This window comes from Macaca nemestrina, chromosome 13 (assembly GCF_043159975.1).
Source record: "Macaca nemestrina isolate mMacNem1 chromosome 13, mMacNem.hap1, whole genome shotgun sequence".
Taxonomy (NCBI): Eukaryota; Metazoa; Chordata; class Mammalia; order Primates; family Cercopithecidae; genus Macaca; species Macaca nemestrina.
This window is the reverse complement of record NC_092137.1, coordinates 2,315,760-2,340,480: the sequence shown is the minus strand read 5'-3', so window position 1 is coordinate 2,340,480 and position 24,721 is coordinate 2,315,760. Positions and strand designations below refer to the sequence as shown.

Here is a 24,721-nt window from a genome sequence, read left to right as displayed (position 1 = left end):
AGACCAGCCTGGCCAACATGGTGAAACCCTATCTCTACTAAAAATACAAAAAATAACCAGGCGTGGGAGTGGGCACCTATAATCCCAGCTACTCGGGAGGCTGAGGCAGGAGAATCACTTGAACGCAGGAGGCAGAGCTTGCAGTGAGCTGAGATCGTGCCATTGCACTCCAGCCTGGGTGACAGAATGAGACTCCGTCTCAAAACCTGAAGAGCCAGGGAGTTTACATTCCTTAGTATGGAACTGGTAGTTCTGACTTTAAAAAGCAGAATCCCCAGCCTGTTAGGTTTAGCAGACAGGTCCTCAAGCCTGGACTTGTTGGCTAGATTCGCAAGGCAACTGCAGCCTCCTCCCCTAAAGGAGCAGCCATTCTGTGGCAAATCCCAGCCTCTGCTCCTGTCACTGTCCCCAGGTGCAGTCCTCCCAGCTACAGAGGGTAGCTCCTCCTTCACAATGAGGGACTGTGGAAACACTTGGATGAGGCTTTGTGCTCTGCCAGGATCAATTCAAATTTGGGTGAGACAGAAGAGATGAACAGCCAGACATTTGAGAAGAAAGAAAACAGAGCCAGCCACTGAATGAAAATTAAGTATGTGACGATATCCACCCACTGCCAGGACCAACAGACGCTCTCCGTATTGTACGCACCGGGAGGTTTAAGATATTCTGCCGCATGTTTTCATAATGAGACTTCTTTTCAGAGAGATAAGCTAGAAAGCAGCATCCTATATGAAAAAAAAATGAAACTAACATGAAACACTGAATAAAAGGATGAAGAAAAAAGAAGCAAAGCTGTAACTGGGCATTTGAGTCATTATCCTAGAAACTTTACATGTTACCTTACTGTCCCTTACAACTACTCTGTAACGTGGGGGGGGGGAGTGGAATTCTAGACAGTGTTCTGCCAGACGACACTCCGAGTACATCATCATTGGATGTTTTCTCTGAACTATATTTACAGTATATAAGATGATTCAGGTCAGCCTTCTATTTCAGAAATTCACAATCTATGGGAAAGTTGTGGCAAAGTACATACCAGAACTAGATTTAAAGACAAATCTTCCAGCTCCCAGGCCAGGACGTGTCCCAACACAGAGAGGTCTCTAGAAAGAGAGAGATTCCTGCCAGGTTTCAATGGGACTAATTGGCTCTTACTTTCCTCCAGACAAGGATGCCGTCTGTAGTCTGTCATCTCATCTGTATGGATGACATAGTGTCTGCTACAGAGTACAACTTTGAAAAATATTTAGGAAAATATTAACCAACTATGCTGAAGGTTGTGCCGCAATGCTGAATTCATAAAACCTGGGCTAATCTATGTCCTGAAGATTCTTCCTCCATGCTACCTTCTGCTTAAAAGGATGAGAAATGGTAAATGGGATTTAGGAAAAATTTGAGTTGGAAATAAATCGATTCCCACACAGGCTCTATACTTTGCATCTACATATTCAAAGGGTTGATTCTGCTGTGGTTTACTGACATGTAGCTGGCTTTAATACATGTTTACTGAAGCCCTGTCACCTGCAGGGGTCCTGACCCCACTGTCCGCATGCACCCCAGCCCCGGACTCCTGGCATTACTGCACTTTCCCAGCATTTTCTTCCCCTGGGGACGCGAAAGGCTCTGCTTCCTGTAAGATACTGAGGCCCCCGCTGTAGAACAGTAAGGTTGGGCGGCTTCAGGTTGGTACTCTCTGTGTTCACTCCAAGTTCGATTTTTAAAAATGCATCCCAGAGTGCTCTCACATATTCTTCATAATGGATATGGTTCTGACATTTTCCCCAAGTCTCTAATCCTGATGAAAAGCAGATGGTATTTACTTGCAAAACTCCGATCTGACCTGCCAGTGTTATCCTCTTCTGTGGCCTGGCTCTTCGCCATCGGCCCTAAGAGGGATCCCAGCAGGCAAAGCCTTCCCAGACTCAGCCATTCCCATCGCTCCTCCATCCTGCGCCAGGAACGGAGCCATTCCCTCGCCATTCCCATCCCTCCATCCTGTTCCAGGAACGGAGCCATTCCACTGCCATTCCCATCCCTCCATCCTGTACTGGGAACGGAGCCATTCCCTCGCCATTCCCATCCCTCCATCCTGCGCCAGGAACGGAGCCATTCCCTCGCCATTCCCATCCCTCCATCCTGTTCCAGGAATGGAGCCATCCCATCGCCATTCCCATCCCTCTATCCTGCGCCAGGAACGGAGCCATTCCATCGCCATTCCCATCCCTCCATCCTGTTCCAGGAACGGAGCCATTCCATCGCCATTCCCATCCCTCCATCCTGTTCCAGGAACGGAGCCATTCCCTCGCCATTCCCATCCCTCCATCCTGCGCCAGGAACGGAGCCATTCCCTCGCCATTCCCATCCCTCCATCCTGCGCCAGGAACGGAGCCATTCCACCGCCATTCCCATCCCTCCATCCTGTGCCAGGAACGGAGCCATCCCATCGCCATTCCCATCCCTCCTCCATCCTCCATCCTGTGCCAGGAACGGAGCCGTTCCATCCATGCCTAGGGGTGGCTTCTGGAAGTTCCCACTGCCTGACACACAACCAGTGCGCCCTCCCGTCTTCAAGCAAGACCTCACTTAAAACACCCTGGACACAGTGGCTCACACCTGTAATCCCAGCACTTTGGGAGGCTGAGGCGGGCGGATCACCTGAGGTTGGGGGTTTGAGTCCCGCCTGACCAACATGGAGAAACCCTGTCTCTACTAAAAATACAACATTAGCTGGGTGTGGTGGTGCATGCCTGTCATCCCAGCTACTTGGGAGGCTGAGGCAGGAGAATCACTTGAACCTGGGAGGTGGAGGTTGCTGTGAGCCAAGATTGTGCCATTGCACTGCAGCCTGGGCAACAAGAGTGAAACTGTCTCAGAAACACCACCCTGGACACATAAGAACCTGCCATACGCTTGATCATGGCAGAAGAGTCAGAACATTTATTACAATCACCTATTCTGAGTATGAGCAGCTTATTTACCTCATTCATTCATCCATTCACTTCTTTATATGTTTAAAAAGTGCCCCTTGCACTAGGCACTGTGGTGATACTGAAGGAATCCAGTACACAAGTTCTTTCTTCTGTGAGCTTTCTTCTTTCATCTGCCCGAGACAGATCCCCAGCAAGTGTAAAGGCAAAAAAAAAGGCGTATAGAGACATTGGATTTCTTCCTAGGGCTGTGCCTTGGCTCTCGTTACACCATCTGGCGTGATCTCAGCTCACTGCAACCTCGACCTCCCAGGCTCAAGTGATCCTCCTTCCTCGGCCTCCTGAGTAGCTGGGACTACAGACGTGTGCCACTGCCTGCCTAATTTTTGTATTTTTTGTAGAGACAGGGTTTTGCCATGTTACCCTGGCTGGTCTCAAATCCCTGAGCTCAAGCAATCGGCCTGCCTCATCCTCCCAGAGTGCTGGGACTACAGGCATGAGCCACTGTGCCCGTCCTGCTTCCAATAAGAGAAAACTTAAATAAATAATTAAGAAAGCATTAAAAATCAGGGTCCTAAACATGGGAAAACAGCAGGGTCAATACAGAAAGTGAAGGATGAGCCCTACGGAAGACAGGAGAGACACTGAGGTGTGGCGTGGGCCTCCTCTCAGAAAAACCAGCTGTGCAATGGCCCTGAGGAAGGGAGAACTCTGTGTGTGCACATAGGCAAGGAACCGTGCGGTCCTGGGAACGCTGCTTCTCTCCGTGCGGTCCTGGGAACGCTGCTTCTCTCCGTGCGGTCCTGGGAACGCTGCTTCTCACCGAATTCCGTTTTGAGGGCTCTTCCGAAGCTTCACAGTCTGAAGCCCTCACAGAGATTTTGTTTACGAGAGTTAGAGCTGCCACATTAACAATTAAAACTAAGATATTTTAAAACATTATTTGCTTTTTAGTTATTAAAAATAATTTAAAAACCCATTACCTGTTAATATGTAATTATATATTTATGAAAAATAATATTTTCCATAAAGAAGACATTTATTGAAAGAGCATCATTGTTTCACATTTAGCAAATGTCTTTCATGCGTGTGTTAATAGAGCAGCTGAATTCTCATCTGCCTCTGCACTTAACATATTGCATAAGTTGTTTTGGCGGAAGCCTTTGAAGATAATCCAACCCCACAGATGATGTAGTTGCATGAGGGGAGACCCCAGAAACCCCATGAAACAGTGGAGGGCACCCCCGAGGCTCATGAACCCCACTTTGAGAACTGCTCCAGGAGAACATTTTGAGCAACACAGGAGTCAGGAGGGCCAAGGAGGAGCCGCCTCTTTGCCACCTTGGGGGCATGGCCAGGAGTTCAGGTTTTGGAAGCCCCGAACGCAATCAGAAGCTCTTATATAGTATGATGCAATTTCATTTTTAGAACGATGGTCCTGCTGCTGTGTGGAGAATGCACTGGAGGGGAAGCAATGGATTAGGGAGGCTGGTTAAGAGGCTGTGTTCATGGCTACGCTGGGGAGGAAGGCGGCAGCAGCTCAAATTAATTTCCTCTCCCCGTAGTCTCGTCTCGGAGAGTAAGCGCACTCACTTGAAGCGTGTGTCAGAGCGTCAGAGGAGAGGTGTGTTTCCCAGGTCTTCAGCAACCAACCATCCTAGGGAAATCACAGGGCCATGTGTGGCAGGACAAAGCTTTTGTATTTTAATTTTGCCTTGGAGGCGGATTTCAAAACTCACATCACTCAAAACTCTGACCCACCTGTATTTGGCCAGCTTGTCAGCAAGATGACAGCTTCTTCTCTCTGATTTTCTTAAACTCCTACCACTTCCCATAAGCAATAAGCTTGGAAAACATGAGCATCTGCCCAAGACAGATCCCCAGGAAGTCTAAAGCCTGGGCAAAAAAGGGAGAGGAAGGGAGTACACAGAACATTGGATTTCCTATTAGGGCTGCGCCCTGGCTTTCATTACGCCGTCTGTCTGACTCTTAATAGACCTAGCCCAGGCACACAGATCAGGGCTTATTTTCTAGGCCATTTTAAATAGATTAGGAAATGTAAAGGTCCCTTAAATGACATAATTTGGCATTAAGCACTGCACACGCTTGTGCACGGCTCCTATCGGCGGGCGTGAGCGTGTGCCTGCTGGTAAGTTCATGCATCCATCAAAGGTCAGCATGGGAGATTGGCAGTGTGGGTTCCCCCAGCTTGAAAGGAGATGCACCCCCTAATCCACGTCCAGGTGCATAGCACCAAATAGCAGAATTCGTTTTAGACTTCTAAACGAAACAGTTCCAAACTCATGTTCTGCTTTGGGTTTGTCAATATTACCATTAACTTTCAGTGATACTGAGGAATATGCCTTTTTGTGTTAGGTTCATACACAAATACGGTGTTTTGCCATGGGAAGGAAGTGTACTTGTGTGTGCGTGCATGTATGTGTGTAATTTTTAGTAGTAAATGAACCATTTATTTTTACTGTAGAAGCTTTAGTCAAAGATGTTAGAGCTTGCCATTAAGTGTTATTATACCAATCTCTAAAAAATATTTTGCGCTGAACATTCGTTATTTTAACGTAGACAGAGGCAAATATGCATTTTTATTTAATACAAGTGAGAATATAAGTGATAGATGCATACATGTCTATTATATACATGGAGAGAGAGAGATAATTTGAGAACTTTTTTTAAGAATGTTCTTAAATTGCTTAAAAAGAAGTGGGGATAAGGACAAAGAATGTACTCAGAGGTGTATTGAGATTTGCTGGAGCCTTTGGGAAATGTTGTGAGCAGAGAATAACAGCTTCAAGAACTTATCCGGTAAGATAAACAGCAAATATTGGCGGGCTCAACAGCCCTGGCTGAAGTAGGTATACCTGTGTTGAGTTCAACCATGAATGCGATAGGCCTCTGGAAACGTATTTTTAGCCAGCGTTTAGGTACCGGGTCCCTCCCTCCCTTCTAAAATTATTTTTTAATTCCCTGGAGTGCGCCCCCCTCTGCCACTCATCTGCTTGTTTGGTGCCTGTTCCTTTCCACGGGGGGCGAGGCTGGCTTCCTCCCTCTGCCGCTCATCAATACTGAGCTGATTTGGAACTAAGCTGGGTAATAACATGCCTTTCAGCAGCCAGCCCCGCACGCGCCGTGTAATTAAGGCCTGATGGTTGTGTTGACGGCGAATGAAAGAAAATGGCTTTGTTCTCCTTCCCCGGGCTTGATTGTGGGTTCTCGCTCTCACCTGAATTCGACCCACTCTGCATTGTGCCCGTGATTGCTGGAGTGCCAGTAATTGCCGTCCTGGCAGATGACATTTCCATGAAGCTCACTCTGCAGCTCCAGAGGGAACGGACAGAGCTGATCGCTGGGGAATCTCATCAAAGGCAGATTTAGGAAAGGCCTCGGTGCAAGAGGGAGCCCACGACCAAATAGCAGAGCATCTCCTCTGACATTTGCTCGTCCGTCACTCACTGTGCCTGCAACCTGCTTACCCTAGGCCTGCAATCCATAAAGACTGGATTGTGTGAGGATGAATTGCTGTTTCAGTTCATTAAGGCCAAGTTTCGATCATACCTTTTTTAGAAAAAAATCTTTATTTTGTTTTCCGAAAGGAAGATCAGAGCAGGTAGAAATAAATGAAAGCAACTTATCTTCAGAAGATGATATTGCACCCTTTATGTTGTCTATGAAGTGCATTGTTTAAAATGTGTGTACAACTTTAAAATGTGGGTGCAAATTCCATCATGCATAAAGTAGTAGAACTCACTCTTTAAAGGAACATGTTTTTATTCGTGTTTTTTGAGATGGAATCCCACTCTTGCCCAGGCTGCAGTGCAAAGACGTGATCTCAGCTCACTGCAACCTCCGCCTCCTGGGTCCATGCGGTTCTCCTGCCTCAGCCTCCTGAGTAGCTGGGGTGACAGGCACACACCACCATGCCTGGCTAATTTTTTTGTACTTTCTTTAAAGAACATTTTAAGCAGACTTCTGTAATTTGGAGCTAGTCATGGTCAGAGGGGTCACCGAGTTGGACTTGGTAATTACACATGAAAAGAGATGCCCATGGAGGTGGAAGATTTGTCCACGGTCATAAAGTCCGAAAGGAACAGAGTCAGACCAGACCTGCACCTTCCAAAGGCTTCATCAAGAACAGTGTTGGGTGGATCCTGGTGCCGTGTAGACCATCGTCCCTGGTCTTAGGCGGAAGTTTCTTACATATGCATATCATCATGCACAGAGAATCACAACCACACCTGAACTTAACAGTTCACTTCCACTGTTAACAAACCCTCCCCGGGCCTGCTGGACAGGGCCGTGGAACAACCTCAGGGCAAAGACGGGGTCACCCCATCATTTGGCTTTGTCTGTTTCACTCACTGTCTTTCACTTTCAGTGTTTTCCAAAGAAAGAAATGTTAAGTATAGGATAGGACAGTCATTATTTATTTGGTAATATTCTTACACATTTTTTCAAAATGTCTACATTTTTAATCAGGCTTTATTATATACAAGGAATTTAAAAATAATTCCATGCAAGCATAAGACATTAATTCACACAGGCTTCTTTTTCAACAAAAAGAATGCCAGGATGGAGTCTAATACTCTAAAGGTGACTGTCCACAGTCCCTCTTACCTTCACAGGGAGACCTGGGAGAATGGGCTGCAGGAGCTGGACTAACGTGTAGAAAGCAGTTGTGAGGCCCGTTCGTCCAGCTCCCTGCTCAAATAAATTGACTGTAGGAGGAACTAAGTGAATATTGTTACTGGACAGCCCAGTGGCAGCTCCTCAAAGCCCCTTTCCATCCCTTCTCCTGCCTGTCATACCACCTGAGGGTGGGCCCCGGCCGTCCATGTCCAGACTCTCGGGCTGAGGGTGAAGTCAACTTGCCCCCTTGATGGAGTGTGGCTTCCAGGGCCTGGTTATGCTTTACACATTTAGCTGTTCATCCAATAAACTTTCTTTCGTGGGTGTTTCTTCCTTTTTGTTTCATGTCAGAACGGTCGAGGTTGGCTACTTTGGGAAGGTCATTTTGTGTTGTTTTCTATTGATTTGCCTGTGAGTTGATAAAAACCGCATTTCAAGTACCTGCCTCCTCCCGCTGCCCCAGAAGCAATTTCTAAGTATTTTAACCAGTCTAAGCACTGCAGCGGTAGGGGGTAAATGGGCAGAATGGGCATTTTTCTATGCCATTTTGGTAGAAAGACCATTGCTGTAGGTTGGCCTGGCTTCTTTTAAGTTACAGATCTTTTAAAATCAGTGCTAATGAAGACCAAGATGAAGACTAGGTTACATTGTAAATTGATCTTAACCTTGCTACAGGCACTCATGTTAATTTAAAACGCAAAATTTACAATATTATTGAATTGGAATTTAAGAGTTTATTCATAGTAGAATTTTATAACAATCTGTTAATTATAGATTTTCGATTCTGTGATGCTTATGCAGACTTTGGGTCAAGTGTTAGTAAGTGTACGCATCCAGAAAAAACCCAAGGATCTTTATTTGCTAGAGGGAGTGGCGGGACATGGGGTGATTGATAGGTCTGCAGAACATGACTTCCTGGGGACACACGGAGACTTTACAGATGCCTCTCACAGAAGCTGCTTCCCTCCAATGATAGTGATGGGGGCAGAGCTAAGAATGTAATTCCAGGATGGGTGCATGAGGTTCTCCCTATTATCTGTTCATTGAGGTTCATATTTCTTTTGTGGTGCGCATGCTATTTTGGCTTCAAAAAATGAAAAATGTAACAATGCGGGACTGCAGTTAACCAGTAAGGAACGTGGGACTCAGGAAGGCCTGGCTGCATCCCCCTCATGTGTGGAGGCTAATCAGATCAATATATTAGTTTGCACACCATGCACTTTGTGGTGAGTTACTCATATTTGAGCAGAGCTATTAAAATACAAGGAAGTAACAAAAACCACACAGAGGACTGAATGACTAGTTACATTTTAATTAAACAGCACAAATATGTTATATAAGCTTTGTGTTGAAAGTGCCCTAATTCCCATTTACCTTCAATGTGTTTGCTATTATGATTATTATTTTTAAGTCTGGACCTTTTATAAGGAGGCTTGTATATAAGAGTGGAATGCTTATTAGGTGCAGAATAGAGAGTTATTGGATGGCTATGGAAGAGCTGCTGGCTGGTGACTGGAAGGTTTGGAACATGAGGGCATTTTCCAAATGCAGGAGCTGCGCTAGCTCAGTGGATCCTCTGACAAGCCTTCTAAAGTAGCCGCAATTACTAACACCATTTGCATTTCAGAGGTGACAAAAGCAAGGGCCAGAGAGGTGGCAAAACTGACCGAAATAATCCAGCTACTCATGGGGTGGGGCTTTGCACAGTTTCTAGCTAAAGTGCTGAGCTGCGGCCTCTCTTGGCAGGTCCCTTTCCAGGTACTGCCAGGTTGGGGCTGGAAAGCTGAAGCCAACCCCAGCCACGGATTTAGGCAGGAGTCTCTCCTGCACCTGAAGCTGATGGAGGAGGAGAGGTTTATATCATCACAGAAGGAGAACAGAGCTTTGCTCCCCAAGCTGGGGAGATCTGCCTGCTCTGCTGGAGAGGCCGCCAGCCCACTGTGGGCGTGCGCTGTCGGGAGGCTTAGGCGGGAAGAGGAGGTCTTGCTCAGATGAGTGTTATTCCTTTGTTTGGACACACGAGGTTGGGCAGTTTGGAGCATAGGATATTTTTGCCTGGAGTTTTTAATTGATAAAATCATCCCATGAAAAAATCCCCAATTTTTAAAGGCATGCTACTCTGACACCTTAAACTCATTTTAACATTTATATAAAGTACGTAAAATGTGTCTTTGCCTGAAAATAAACATCAGTGGAGTGGAAGCCCTTCGTCTGTTCTGTCCCGACCTTTATGGGCAGCACTGCACGTTTCACTGCGGAGTCTACGCGGACACTGTCTTGTGTTTACTTTCTACTTGTTTCTTTTGAACACACACGTGCATTAACACTGTAATGTATTTATTACTTTCTATGTCATTAATAAGAATATATTTTGATAATATTGAAACTGTATGATTTATTAGTGATTCCTTCTAGGTAAATATTAGCCGTGTTTTTTAGACGTTTAAAATTGTGAACAGCCTCAACGTGACCCACATTATTCAAGCTATCTACCTTGTTCCCTTCCTCTTTTCTCTCCCTGCTTCCCTCTCTCTCTTTCTCTCTCTCTCCCCCTTTCTCTCTTTCTTTCTTTTTACTCTTTCTTTCTCTCTCTCTTTCTTTCCTTTCTTTCTCTCTCTCTTCCTTTCCTTCTCTCTCTCCCCCTTTCTTTCTTCCTTCCTTTTTCTTTTTTCTTTATCTCTTTCTTTCTGTCTTTCTTTCTTTCTCTTCCTTTTCTTTTCTTCCCTCCTTCCCTCCCTCCCTCCTTCCTTCCTTCCTTTTTTCTTCCTTCCTCTCTCTCCTTCTTTCCTTCCTTCCTTCCTTCCTTCTTTCCTTCCTTCCTTCCTCTCTCTCCTTCCTTCCTTCCTTCCCTCATTCCTTATTTTAGTTATATCTCCAAACTATTTTTTCTAGTACATATTTTGCAAGAAACTACATGTGGGATTCTGAATTGTCATATGCTGATAACTTTTACAGAGAGCCGCAACTATGAAGAATATGTGCTAAAATATGGATCTCTACCTCACCACACTGAGAACCTCATCATTACTTTACAGGGCCATCAAGTACAGCATGATTTCAAACATTCATAATATTACTCTCTTGCAAGCTTTGTGCACTGGAGGGACGTTTCTTTTATCCTGCTTCTAGAGTCATGGAAACAAAGGAAGCTTAGGACACAGGATGGCTTGGTTCCAGGCTGCTTCTCTCCTCCCAGCGCCTGGCCCCGCCCCTTCTCTCCTCCCCTCCCCGGGGAACTTCCTGTCTCTGCACAGAGGTGGGCAGCCTCTCTGTGACCAGGCTTCACCTCAGCAGCTCTCTCCTGGTCAGCTTCCCCCAGGTTCGTTCCTCCCTGTCTATTCCCCTCCTCTCTGTTCTAAAACAGCAACTTGGCTCCTCACTATTCTGTAGGGGAGGCCCAGGAGGTTCCCTGTGTCCTGCGGGATAAAATTCAGGCTCCCCCAGGACTTACCATCCAAGCACACCCTTCCCTCCAACTGATCTGTGCTTTTTGTGTTACTGTTTCCTGTCCAGGAGATCTCCCCTTGTGACTTATCCATAGCCTGATGACGTGCCCTTCTCAAAGCTCGGCTGCTGCTCCTCAGAAAACCTCCCCACCTCTATGGCAGAGTCAGCTCACCTCTGCGTAACCCTGAGCACTGTGAGCATCCCTATTGCAGCCTTCCTGACTTAGAGGAGAAGCGATGACGCCCTCCTTCTCTCCTCTGCAAGTCTGTCCTGCCTAGAGGCCCAGGCTGTGGGTCTCTTTAACTCCTGTTACGTTTATCCATCTCAGTCGCTGCCACTGTGGGCCAAACTGGGACTGCACTGCTCTTTGGTGGTGTTTGGTAGGAAGCCAGCAATTCCCAAACCACTCCTCCTTCCCCAAAACCCAAAGGGAGAGATCCACAACAAACAATGGCCAGATGAAAAACAGAGCATGCCTTTCTGGTTAGCTGCAAAGCGCATGCTGTGCTTTGATAAACCGAGGCAATGCCTGTTTCTAAGCCTCCAGCCCTCCCTAAATCCTCCATCCAAATCCAGGCAATTGCTACTCTCTGCCTTTCTTCCTTGTGAAATACAGACTGAAAATGAGAGAGAAAGAGTGTAGGGGGTGCATGGGTGTGAGAGAGGGACAGAGAATGAGGATAGATGCTGGCCATACTAATGCAAACATCTTCCTTGTTCCATGAAAAATTAATATCTTTTGAATCAATAGTGACTCAAAATATCAGCTAGCCCAGAATCATTTGCACTTATAAAGGTAAATTCTTTTTAAAAATGTTCAAATAAATGGATTTCTAATGGAAGGGTTTCACTGGTTGGCATGGGTACTGGTCTGACAATCAGAAGGACAAGCCCTTCCTAAGCCACTGAAATCAGATCCTGCAGAGGGGAGGTCACCTCTCCATGGCCACAGTTCCCAGACACAGTGCAGTCAGAGTGGGGCATGCCGTTCGTTTTTGCTCTGAAGCTTGTTACATATGGGAGTTGGGAGGTGACTGCCAGGGTGGACACTTGTCAATGTCCAGCCCGGAAACCTGGGTCCCCATCCCAGCTCTGTGACCTCAGGCAAGCTACCTTTCTGAACCTCAGTTTCTCTCCGAAATAGAGCCAATAATAGCTCGCTTGCCTATTCTCAGGGTTGTTTTGAGGATCAAATGAAAGAACAAGCATGGAAGTGCTGGAATGTGGAAAGTCCTTTTTTTCTCACTTGGAAGCAGTTAGTTGGAGGAATCTCACTTCTCGCCATGCACCCCCTGCAGTTGCTGTGGGAAGGAAAAGGCTGCAGGTTTAGAGAGCGGGGAGCAGCCCCCAGTCCTTGGCACTGCATCCAGGAGGACAAAGCCCTTCCACGTGCTCGACTCTGTCACAGATGAAGGGCCTTAAGTACACTCATGCCCCCACCATTAGGATTTCCTAGTTGAAATGTGTGGCTGTGCTTTAAGTTAAACTCATAGCACATTTAAATCACACTCTGCACTCACAGCCTCTGACAGACAGTAATTTCTATATATTCTAAGAGCAGAGCTTGCTGCTAGAATTCTGATTTTCTTTCCAAGGATTCTCTGAAAATTGAGAGTTCAGCTAGCAATCGGTAACATGATTTCATTCATGAAGTTTCTGTGTCTCAGAGACAACAGAGAGCCAAGTACTCTCATGAGTGTTTTCAATCTCACTTCACAACACATAGGTACACAAAGGTACACACACAGGTGCACGCACACAGGTACACACAGGTACAGATACATGTGCACACACAGGTATACACACAGGCACACACACAGGCACACAGAAGTACATACACAGGCACACATGCAGGTACACACACAGGCACACATAGGTCATAGGTACAGATACATGTGCACACACAGGTACACACAGGTACACACAGGTACACAGGTACACAGGTACACAGGCACACATAGGTACAGATACATGTGCACACACAGGTACACAGGTACATACACAAGCACACACACAGGTACACACACGTATGGATACAGGTGCACACACAGGCACACACAGGTAAAGATACACAGATGCAGGTGCACACACAGGTACATACACAAGCACACAGGCACACACACAGGCACACACACAGGTGCACACACAGGCACACACAGGTAAAGATACACAGATGCAGGTGCACACACAGGTACACAGGTACATACACAAGCACACACACAGGTACACACACTTATGGATACAGGTGCACACACAGGCACACACAGGTAAAGATACACAGATGCAGGTGCACACACAGGTACATACACAAGCACACAGGCACACACACAGGCACACACAGGTGCACACACAGGCACTCACAGGTACATACACAAGCACTCACACAGGTACACACATAGGTGCACACACAGGTACACACACAGGCACACACAGGTACAGATACAGGTACACACACAGGTACATACACAAGCACACAGATATGGATACAGGTGCACACACAGGCATACACAGGTACAGATACAGGTACACACACAGGTACATACACAAGCACACACACAGGTACGGATACAGGTGCACACACAGGTACACAGGTTCACACACACCTTCAGGCACAGTTTACACACACCCACTTCGAGTTGTCTCTCTGCCACTTGCATTCACTCCTAAGGTAGCACCACTGATTCAAATGATCACTTGCTCTCTCCTCTTCTTTCCTGATACAGGTTGTTGTTGTTGTTGTTGTTTTTAAAGAAAGAGCTTATATTTTTTCATTTGATTAGTAATTATTTGAGAGTCCATATTATGTGCTATGCTAGACAAATGAAGAATTCACCAAGTAATAAACATCTTCTGTACTCTCAAGGAACCATGAGTTCCTTGGGGGCCTGGGAAGGAGGGTGAAGTGAACTCTACTTTCTTATCATTGTTGTTATTCAATTCACTCATTTAATGGGTTCTCTCTTCTCTGGGCCCTGGTAATACAAAAATGAACAGGTGCAATCCTCGTCTTCAAGCACCCTAGTTTCTTTGATAACAACAGTAGCATTAGCAGAAGTGAGCAAACAGTGGAATGAGTGGCTGGCTATGTGAAACGGTGTGTGAATGTATGAACAGATCAGCAAGAGGATGACCTCATTCATCATCCAGAGGAACAGCCTCCTCCTGAGGGCTGGAATGATCTAAAAGTTTTGAGTAGAGAAATGGTGAGATTTGATGTGAAGACTGATACATCTTTGAGATGTGCATAAAGAGAGGAATGGTGTGAACCAAAGTGAGGAAGTATAGTTTATATTTGAGGGACATGGAGAGGACAAAACAGCTTAAACTAAAGGTCACATAAGGCGGTGGTAAGTCTTAGGAATTGAGAAATGACATGTCACCAAGCTTCAGGAGCCCTGGGAACTGGGCTAGAGTGTGCGCTTTTAGTTCCGGCTCCGATTCCTACTGTTCCTCACTCACTAAAGCAATGCTTGCGGAACTTCGGATTCCTCATCTATAAAACACATAATTCTACCTCCTTTACATGATTGTGTGTGAAATAACTTTTAACTTTAAATTGGGATACACATGTAAGGTGCTGTCATGATAACGATAATCATACAAATCATGGTCACTGTGTGGACTTATTCTTGGTCAGAGGCATCTATAACAGAGGCATGTTCTTAGAGACTCCACTCTCAGCGTGAAGGGAGGAGGAACAGGTTTGGGGGGCTGGTAGGAAGGGTGAAGTGAACTCTGCTAAGCTAACTCAGAACTCATTAGCATCTGAGCCTAGGGCCTTCCCAGGAAAGAAAGGAAGGCAGGGCTATGCCTGAGTCCTCTGATTCGGATTTATTTGGGCACTTGCCTCTTGGGAAGCTTTGGATTCAATGAGATGCAGAACCACGGGGTTCTCCAAACTTCAGAGGGCGCCCGCGAGCCTGAAACCTCTGTGGATGGATGAACTACTTCCTGGGCCATGTCCTACAGCTGATGGCCAGGGATGTGTGTGGAGGCATCGGTGTTCATTCCCAGCACCCCAGGTTCCTGCATTCAAGGGCTCCCAGACCAGGTATTGCCTGTAGGATGTGAATGGCAGAACGAACCCAGTTACTGCTCTTTGGTTAATGCTATTCCTCACTTTTTCCATGCCCCATGGAAACGTCTTCTCCCATGTGCACTGAAAACTAAAGCTTGTTATTAATAAAATTCACAGCAATTAAATCTTAGATTTCCTTAAACTACTTTTCACTTCGTTGAGAAAGGAGTGATGGGGACTGCATGCCTGTCACTTTGTCCTGGACCTTCTGCTCACTTTTCTGGTGACCCTGTGTAGGTTCTTTAGGGTTTCTGGACTTCAGTGACCAAATCTAAAAATGAGGAGGCAGGCTGCACTATCCTTACGATTGCTTTCACTGCCGATATTCAACTATGCCAAAAGCCATTCTACCATGTGTATCTCTTGCTGGGTCTGCCTTAGTGGTAAGCCCTCACTGTCCATGAGTGGGCTGCAGGCAAACAGCAGACCCTGAGGGACAGAGACAGCCCCAAAGGCCCACCTCAACAGCACCTTCCTGCAGAAGGAAGGAGGGCATGGGCGCCAGACCACCTTCTCTGTTCTGACACGGCACTCATCTGCCTTTGTTCTAATTGCCTCCATTTTCCTTGCTCTTCTAGATCATTTTGCTTAACATGGAAGAACGTGTTTTAATGAGCTAGAATGATCTAGTCAGGCACAAATGTGATGTCCTTGCCACATTGTTTATTGGTTTGTAGACAGCCAGTGCATCCCAGGGCTTGTCTTAAACTATATTGTTAAGCAGCAAATGGCCTGGGTGTCTGGGGAGTGCAAGTTGCTGGCAAGTATTACATGACTTTGGGAGTGTACATTTCTAACCTAAATTTGTTAGTCATTTTTTACAATAATTGGCACATATCTTTTGAAAATACTAATAGATAAATCATTCAATTTTTCAGTTTATTTTGTTACATAAATGTTACATGAATTTTCTTTGGCAGTCAAATCGTTACAGTCTGTTTATATAAAATAAATATTTTATGTATTTATAAATGAACTGTATTTATGTGAAATAAACAATTAGAAGTATTTGCAGTAAAAAGTGAAAGTTTTTCTTAGTTGTCACAACCCCACTCCTATCTCCAAAGATCATCTCAGCTACCCCCTGGGTCTGTGTCCACGCTGGCGTCATCCTCTGTGTTTACAGACATGCACGTGTAAAATAAGACATGCTCCTATTACATAGTTAGACTTTGCGTCCCCACCCAAATCTCATCCTGAATTGGAAGCCCCAGGGTTTGGGGAGGAACCTGGTGGGAGGTGATTGGATCATGGGGGTGGTTTACCCCATTCTGTTCTCATGATACTGAGTGAGTTCTCGTAAGATCTGATGGTTTTATAAGGAAGTTTTCCCTGGATTCTGTCAAATTATCTCTTTCGCCTGCCACCATGTGCCATGTGCCTGCTTCACCTCTGTCATGATTGTTAAGTTTCCTGAGGCCTTCCCAGCCATGTGGAACTGTGAGTCATTTAAACCTCTTTCCTGTGTAAATTGCGGAGTCTCAGGCAGTTCTTTCTAGCAGTGTGAGGAGAGAGGAATACATCCTAGGTTCTAGTTTGTTGTATGTGAACGTGTTACACTGTGCATGCTTCTCTGCACCATCCTCCAATCACTTTGCTACACATCTTGCGGATTCTGCCTTGTCAGTGTTTACAGGCCAGTCTTAGATTGCGTATTTACCACAAATAATCTAACCATTCTATCACTGAGGAGTTTTGATTATACACAATATCACATTGAAACATTTTATGCAGGTATCTATGCATATGTGTGACTAAATATATATTTGGTAGATACCAGGAACTGGAATTGTCAGGCTAGCATATGCACATTTAAAATTTTCATTCATGCTGCCAAATTCCCGACACAACAAGGTTGTTCCATTTGCATCCACGCAAACCTGCGTAAGAGTCCTGTTGACGACATCGTCCCCGCTACACAGAAGACAGGGAAGGCTCTCATCCCCTTCCTTGGCAGTGGGAGTGCTACCGGCCCTCTCTGAGCCACAGTGGGAGACAAACCTGTTTCCACTTCGGTGTTAATTGTGTGAAACAATGCAATTGTGGCTTTAAGTTCACGTCTAAGTTTAAGAAGAGCTAGTAAATTAGAGGATAGAATATTCATATGATGTCTTTATCTATAAATACTTCCAGGTTACAAATTGCATTTGCTGGTGTCCTTTTATGTGGTTAGTTGACATGTTGAAATCAGTGGTCTGTTACTTAGAAGTTGAGATTAAGATTATATTTTAGGCCAGGTATGGTGGTTCATGCCTGTAATCTCAGCACTTTGGGAGGCCAAGGCGGGCAGATCACTTAATGTCAGGAGTTCAAGACCAGCCTGGCCAACATGGTGAAACCCCATCTCTACTAAAACTACAAAAATTACCTGGTTGTGGTGGTGGGCACCTGTAGTCTCAGCTACTAGGGAGGTTGAGGCAGGAAAATCGCTTGAACACAGGAGGTGGAGGTTGCAGTGAGCCAAGATCGCGCCACTGCACTCCAGCCTGGGCGACAAGAGCAAAACTCCATCTCAAAAAAAAATAATAATAAGTTATGTTCTAAATATTGATATTGTACAGGTGATCTACGGGAAGAACTGAGATGGGAATGTCCGCGTATGGGAGGTAAACCCAAACCTTTTTAAATGCCAAAAATACATTCCAATATTGCAAATAATTGAAGTCATCCCACAAAAACTTAACTGACCTAGACTTAAAGCAAAGCGCACATGAGTGTTTAAAAATGAGAAGGGTGATATTAAACCTGGCTGTACATTCTTTTCCTGATTTCCTATTTTTTCTTTTTAAGATGTCCCCATTTATTTACTTATTATATATTTCCTTTTCCTTGTCTATATGGTCATCATTATCTTCTGAAAATGACCATTTCTTTCTTTTCTCTGAAAAACTGAAAGTGGACATATTCTAAATCTCATCTCCAACTAGAAGCTGAGTGACTGTCTGATGAGCACATCCTAACACAAAGGCTGTGAGCAACGCAGTGAGCTAAGTGAAATCCGTTTAACTTGGTACAAAGGAAACAAGTTCCTTATTCAGCCAGGAAAGGCTAACGGGGAACCTGCTATGTACTCCATAGTACAGGCAGCTTATTCATCTCAACCCAGCCCCTGAGCAAGGAGATCGCATGGCTGTTAGTCAGTAGAGATGAGCTACAGAAACAGGTGGAAGAGCTGGAGATGCACCTGCCAATCACAATGCAGACAGGCGGCCAGGACTGCCCTCCAGCCCGGCTGCTATGATGCACTGTCCTCTCCGGCCATTATGGATTCCAAATTTGACCACTGAAGGGCACAGAAAACATTCTTAAAGCAGTTTTCCTGTTCAGACAGTGTCGAGGCAAGGGTCCAGGAAAGTACGCAAAACCAGGCTCAGGCGTCCTTGCATGCCTTTCAGAGGCTCCTCTGAAACTGGCTCAGTTCACGAAGGATGGTTTCGCCTTCTCCTTATGGTGGTGTCTGAGGTGGGCTTTTGTCAGGCAATTGTCTGGTTCTTGCTGTTCAGTGTTATATGTCTGAGAAAGAAGCACTATCAACATATAGCTCTCATCTTTTAACCAATCTCACACGGAGCTTTTAGGGTGAAAAACCAAGAGCATGACCCATTTCCACTAGTAGCTAAGCCTGCAGGTGTGATTTGGGTTACCAGACAGGCACAAGCACTGCCATTTCAGCAACACTCAGCTAAACAAAAGGTCTTCTTGACAAGAAATCTTAGAAAAGCAACGATGGCAGGAATGAATACGTGTGCCTCAGAGGCTGACACCTGCAGGAAAAGTCACCAGGAGCTGACTTCTTTCCATCTGTGTCCCACAGGGGTGGTGGGCACCACCCTGGCAAGAGAGGATGGAGGAAGACTGGCTTGGTTCTTCCTTTCCTCAGCAGTGCCCCATGGTGGAGGCACTTCTCCGAGAGAAGGAGATTTGCACGATAATTCCCGAAACCACTGAGCCAAGACTCAAAGCTACACATTCACACTCAACACACAACACACGTAGAAAGGAAGTCTGAGTGAGCCTCACAAGGAGAGCACCACACTTCTCTACTCATGGCTCACTTGCTGCCTGGGGATTCATATCAAGTACCACAGCAGTGGGATTCTTGCTTAAAGCATTCGGTGCTAAAAAACGTATTTAAACTTTTAGCCCAGCCCTGCTATTGTCAGATGCAGAACCTGAACTTCAGAGAGTTTTATTCACTCAACAAACGTTCACACCAAGATTGGCTGAGATGGGTCTTGCTCACCCAGGAGTAATGACCGTCCATATAATCAGTAACACTTGAAGAAACGAATAGTTATATTTTTAAATCATATTATTTCAATATTAATAATATCAAGTTTATATGCTAATTGCCTTAGTATAATCTGATTGAGGAAGTAGGGACCCAGTTCAAACAGTTAAAATCAAAGAGGTCAGTTCACAGGGAGTATCCACCAAGTGGACATTCATCCTCATCAAACTGTCCAGAAGGGAATCTCCACATGTGCTTTCACGTCTGCCTCTGTCTCTGCCTCGAAAGGACGTGGGTCTGAATTCCGAGCATTAATGATCAGAGTGCAAACCTGAGCTAGAAGAAGGCGTTGTTTGTCCAGGGTGAATGCTCCTGAATCTTTGTAGATGATTTCAAGGTGGTATGTCTGATGCAGGGGCGTTTGCCTCAGGAAGAAACTGCAAGAATTCCTTGCATTTATACTATGTGGGTTGAGAAAAAGCCATAAAACACACCACTGTTATCAGAGATTTTCCAGTGTAGATAGCTGTGTACTGCTATAAATAAGACCCCAAATTATAATTTGTGTTAAAAACTAAGTATATATTTTTAAATATTACAAAATAACTCCAAACTGATACCTGTAGACTTTGCAACAAAATGAATACACTAACTCTCATTCAAGTTTTGAATCTTGATTTTTCAGGGTAATTTTAAAACCTCTCTAGCTCCACATATCTATTTTGGAATTATTTTGTTCTTTACGTGTTTGTTTTAGTAAATTCTAATTAGGGGAAATAATAATACCTGTTACGGTTGCATTTTATCGGCTGCCTTTGTGTTTCCTAGGAAATCTTGTGTTATCTTATTTCAAGTTCCACTTGCTAAGCACTCTGGCTATCATCTTATTACAGGCGGGAAGTACAGTATCTGTTAGAGGATTTATGGTAATGCTGCTGCATCTAGCTGATCATAAACAGCATGGGGAGCCCCTCAGGGTCTCTTCATTCTCCTGACACACTTCACTGAGGCCCATTAACACTTGTCTGTTATTGCCATAGACGCACTTTAATGAGCCTCTTGGAATTAGGAGGTTTGCACCAGAAACAATGGCTTCCCTAACTGAGGCATCATCCTCTCACTTTCTGATTTTCTAGCTCATCATTTTGTTTAACAAAATAAATTCTCTCTTTGGTAGTAGACTTTGAAATACTATGGATATTTCTTCTTCAAATTAGAACAGTCAATGGTTTCTAATACTGAGATAACATTGCAGAAAAACATGATAGAAAGTTAACAATTTCTACATTTCCATTAATGAAGGTAATTTCTTTTGTTGTTGTTACAGTAAGATAAAATTGAGCTGACATTTGGAAGTGGCCTTGTCATCAGCAAACTATATTTTCTTATGAATTAAATTCTCTTATTTCCAAAAAATAAACATACAAAATATTTCTCCCGTACTAAATTGTTTTCTAATTACATCAAAGTGTTAAAGGAGGCAATCATCTGAGAAATGGGCCAGTAATGGCTCAATCTAAATATTAAGTGCATTTGATTTTACCTTCAAACCTAGGACATGTATTTAAAACTCCTCAATATCTTAGGTTTCAAAGTAAATTAACTAAATGTTAAAAAGTACTTCTAGTTAGCCATTATTAGAGTTTATAACAAGGTTTCTGAGTAAAATTATTTACACATCTTCTCAAGGTGCAGTTACGTATCTTGAAACGTAGCTGTTGTGAGTGTCACAGCACAGGGGAGCAAACCCTCCTTACACCCTCCTCCCTTCTCTTACTTAAGGTATTTTGTGTTGTCGCTCTATCCTTTAGAAAATGAACTCAGAGGAGAATTGGTGAATTCCTATCCAGTGGGCATCTTCGAACCCTGGTGGACGGCAGAAGAATATCAGGTCCAGGGATCACCCACCCAGCGCGGCGACAGTGCAGGTACCTCTGCCCAGCACGGGGCTCCTGGCGACAGTGCAGGTACCTCTGCCCAGCACGGGGCTCCTGGCGACAGTGCAGGTACCCCTGCCCAGCACGGGGCTCCTGGCGACAGAGTACAGGTACCTGTGCCCAGCACGGGGCTCCCGGGATTGCTGCACGCAGCCCCTCCTCTGGTGCTTGTCCCATTTGCTGCTTTGAGTAAATACTTTCATCTTAGCTGCCTGGTGCTTCATGGCTTCCGGGAGGCAGTTAAAAGTTGCATTGCGCATCCTCTCCAAAGAGGCAATTCCTGCCAAAAAGAGCCCTTTGCAGTTAAATTAGATGAGGCATAGCTTGTCCTCACTGCTGACGTTATATCGGGCAGGAATGATGTGAGCCTCCTTTGTGGGTGCTGAGAGGATGCCTCGGCGTGGCCAGTGGGGAGGGAAGGGTGCCCATGACCCTCACGTGGAAATGGCTCGTGTAGAATCACTGCACACAGAATCCACACTTGCAGCAGAAGGAATTGCTTAGTAAAGCACTTGGGGTCTGATTTGGAGGACTGGGGAGGGATGAGATTGGCACATACCCAGTGGCTGCTGCCTGGCAGCACATATTTTTAGGGCTGGAGGTCGACAGGACTGAAATATGGCCCAAATCTCAGATCCTGCAAAGTCTCTGGTTCTGAACGAGTGAGTGGAATGGGAACTCTGGTGTTATCTTCTCAATACTCACATTTCGAAGTACTTTTATATATGTCACTCTGATGAAGAAAAGAAGAAAATTCTGGTAAAAATGGCAATTTCTCAGCATGCTCTATAAGGAAAGCTGTGGCGTGCATTTTAAGGTTCACTGTGCAATTGTGATTTATTTGTCTGCCGACCGCCCCATTTGCCTGTCTGATAATAGAACTACTTACCACTGCACAGAAATTAGAGGCTGGGATTGTCTTCCATATGCCGCAAGCTTGTGGTGCTGCAAGCTTCGAGAGCTTTATGAACTGCTGTAATAGGTCACAATTGTTCTAATCATTTTCTCATCTGTACCCTATTCATTTTCCTGAAGAAACTCACTGCACTCGTTGCTCCAGTTTTGGGAAGGCATTATGTTTAATCGTACATTTCCCCGAGGTTAAAACAACAACAACAACAAAAAGAAAAAACAAAAGAACCTATTCACACTGAGTGTTCATGCACACTTGGCTTCAGAAGCAGTTAAAGTTTCTGAACTGTAGGTGTTTCAAATGTCTAGGCTGTCTTGTTTTATCTCATCTCATTGAATTTTAGTAATAAGTTAAGGACGTTTAATGAAATATTTTATAAGGGTGTAATGTTTACATGTGGCTTCATTGAATTGGATTCTGGCGTTGAGTTAGATGTTCGCATTTCAATGAGCGTGCTCAGTGTAGTTGGATATAAAGCATTCACATACCAATCTCACCCGGAATTACATGAAATCACAAGGAAAAACAGTGAGCTGGATGTGCAAGCAACAGCCATGTTCATACTTGGCTTTCAGTAGGGTTCTCAGCTGAGGTATCACCTTTGATTTTGAGAGGTGTCCATTTTCAGAGTGGGAGAGCAAGTTGAACTTGGTTAGGGGAAAAAGAGATCTCGAGGTTCTAGCAGCTGAAATCCTGTCCTGCTTTGCCCTGGAGACTGCCATGCTCAGTGGCGTGTACACCGGGATCCCTCTAGCCAGGGCCTGAGTGAGCAAACCCTTCTGGGTGTAAGACAAGCTTAGCACCCAAAGGTCTCCAGGGGCCTCCAGATCCAATTAGATAATAAGAGCAAGACACACAACCAATGCTTGCATTTCACGTCAGTCTTTCCACTCAGTCCTCATTGTCTTCATTCAGTCCTCACCAATCATTCCTCACTTTCAGGGCTCTGGTAGCAAGGCATAAAGGTCACCGTGACAGCCACACACCGTGAAGTATGCAGACGCAGAGCCTCTGACTTCTGGGATTTGTTATCCATGTTCTTATTTTTTAAAGATTAATATTTGACTCTCAGGGGATGGTCAATATCTATTTTCTCTATGTATGTCATAAGTAATTTAGTAAATGGGTGATACAATGAAATATATATAAAACAGTACCTAGAAATAAATAGATTTAGCATTATAGAATGGGAATACATTGCTAAATTAATGAGAATACATCTTCACATAATAAGCTATAAAATGGCAATTTGTAAATCATTGTGTTACATAGACCTGGTGGGCCAACATTTTTTGTAGAGCCAGATACTATTTTAGACTTTGGGGAGGGAGTGGTCTCCGTGCAACTGCTCACCACTGCCACCACTGTCTGAAATGAGCCATAGGCAACAGCGAGCAAATGACATTGCCACCTGACAATAAAACTTTATTTACAGCATCAGTAGAGAACAGATTTGGCCTGCGGGCCTGAGTTTGTCAACTCATGGTGAAGACTTAAGTTCCCAGTTCTGAAATAGCCGCAGTCACTTTTGGCAGAGAGACGGTCACTGACTCCTCCCTGGGTGAACAGTCCCTTGCAAACTCGCAGGACAGTCTAAAGTTACCGTCCACAGACGTGCTGCTCCCAGGAAAGCCCTTCACTGATACTTGAGCCTGGTACCCAAGGTGGAGCTAGCAGAAGCTTCCACAGAGTCTGAAAGAAGGATGAAGAGAGCAAGGTTGTCACCTCTGTGGAAATCAGAGCAGAATTCAAGAGACTCGAAAGATTTCAAGCGGAGGAAACGTTCCTAGTGTGTTTGTGCCTGTATCACCCTGTCTGACTAGAAATATCATCCTGAAAACTGTGTGGGATGTGAAACCAAACCAAATCCAACTGGAAGGGGTGTTTCCACGCCTGGATACAGAGGGAGTTCTGTCCGTAAAACCGCACCTACGCCAAAAGAAAACATTTTCCCTGAAGGGTGAGGGATGCCGGTCAGCAGTCTGTGGGGCAGAGCCAGGCGTGGCCACGAGACAGGACCAGACCACACGACTGCTTGGGGTGGGATTCCATTTGGCCTGTTTTCCCACATCCTCTGCGACTACAAAACAAAAACATAAACATATGAATTTGACACATTAAAAAAAAAAAATAGCGAACATGGAGAATAAAATACCAAACACAAAAGAGAACAATTTCCGGTTGCAGGGGACTGTACGCTACCAGCTTGATAAAAAGGTTAATGCTGAGAAAGACCTTAACGATGCCATAGATGTTTTTAAAGGCTCCTTATGTTTGCCTCGGACTTCAGAAATCTTATTTGGCATGTGAATCTGTGTCATACGTGATTTAGCCAAAACAGAGCACTAGTTGACATTGTCCACTGAGATGACTTGCTGGAATCGGTGTATCTTTAACGTAGCATCCTACATGATAATACGTTATTACAGAACAAGCCAAAAGAGGTGATCGAGAGAGAAACAGCAGGAACACAACCTGCCGAGTGTGCTCCTACCGCACTGCCCAAGGAGCTGAAAGAGAAAAGGTCTGCTGGTCCCGTAAGTAGTT

At 44.9% G+C, this 24,721-nt stretch overlaps 1 protein-coding gene across 30 annotated transcripts in view; it reads left to right on the top strand.

Moving 5' to 3' along the window:
- LOC105497564 (myelin transcription factor 1 like) overlaps positions 1-24,721 on the top strand; it is a 533,126-nt gene that overhangs the window by 134,842 nt on the left and 373,563 nt on the right. For 26 of the 30 annotated variants that reach the window (XM_071076157.1, XM_071076158.1, XM_071076139.1 and 23 more), the window contains one exon: positions 21,136-21,252. The exons of 2 other annotated variants lie outside the window; for them this stretch is intronic. The gene's annotated coding sequence lies outside the window, so the exon portion shown is untranslated. Of the gene's footprint in view, positions 1-21,135; positions 21,372-24,721 lie in introns of those variants that run through there. 2 more of the 30 variants (XM_071076136.1, XM_071076143.1) reach the window with 2 other exon arrangements.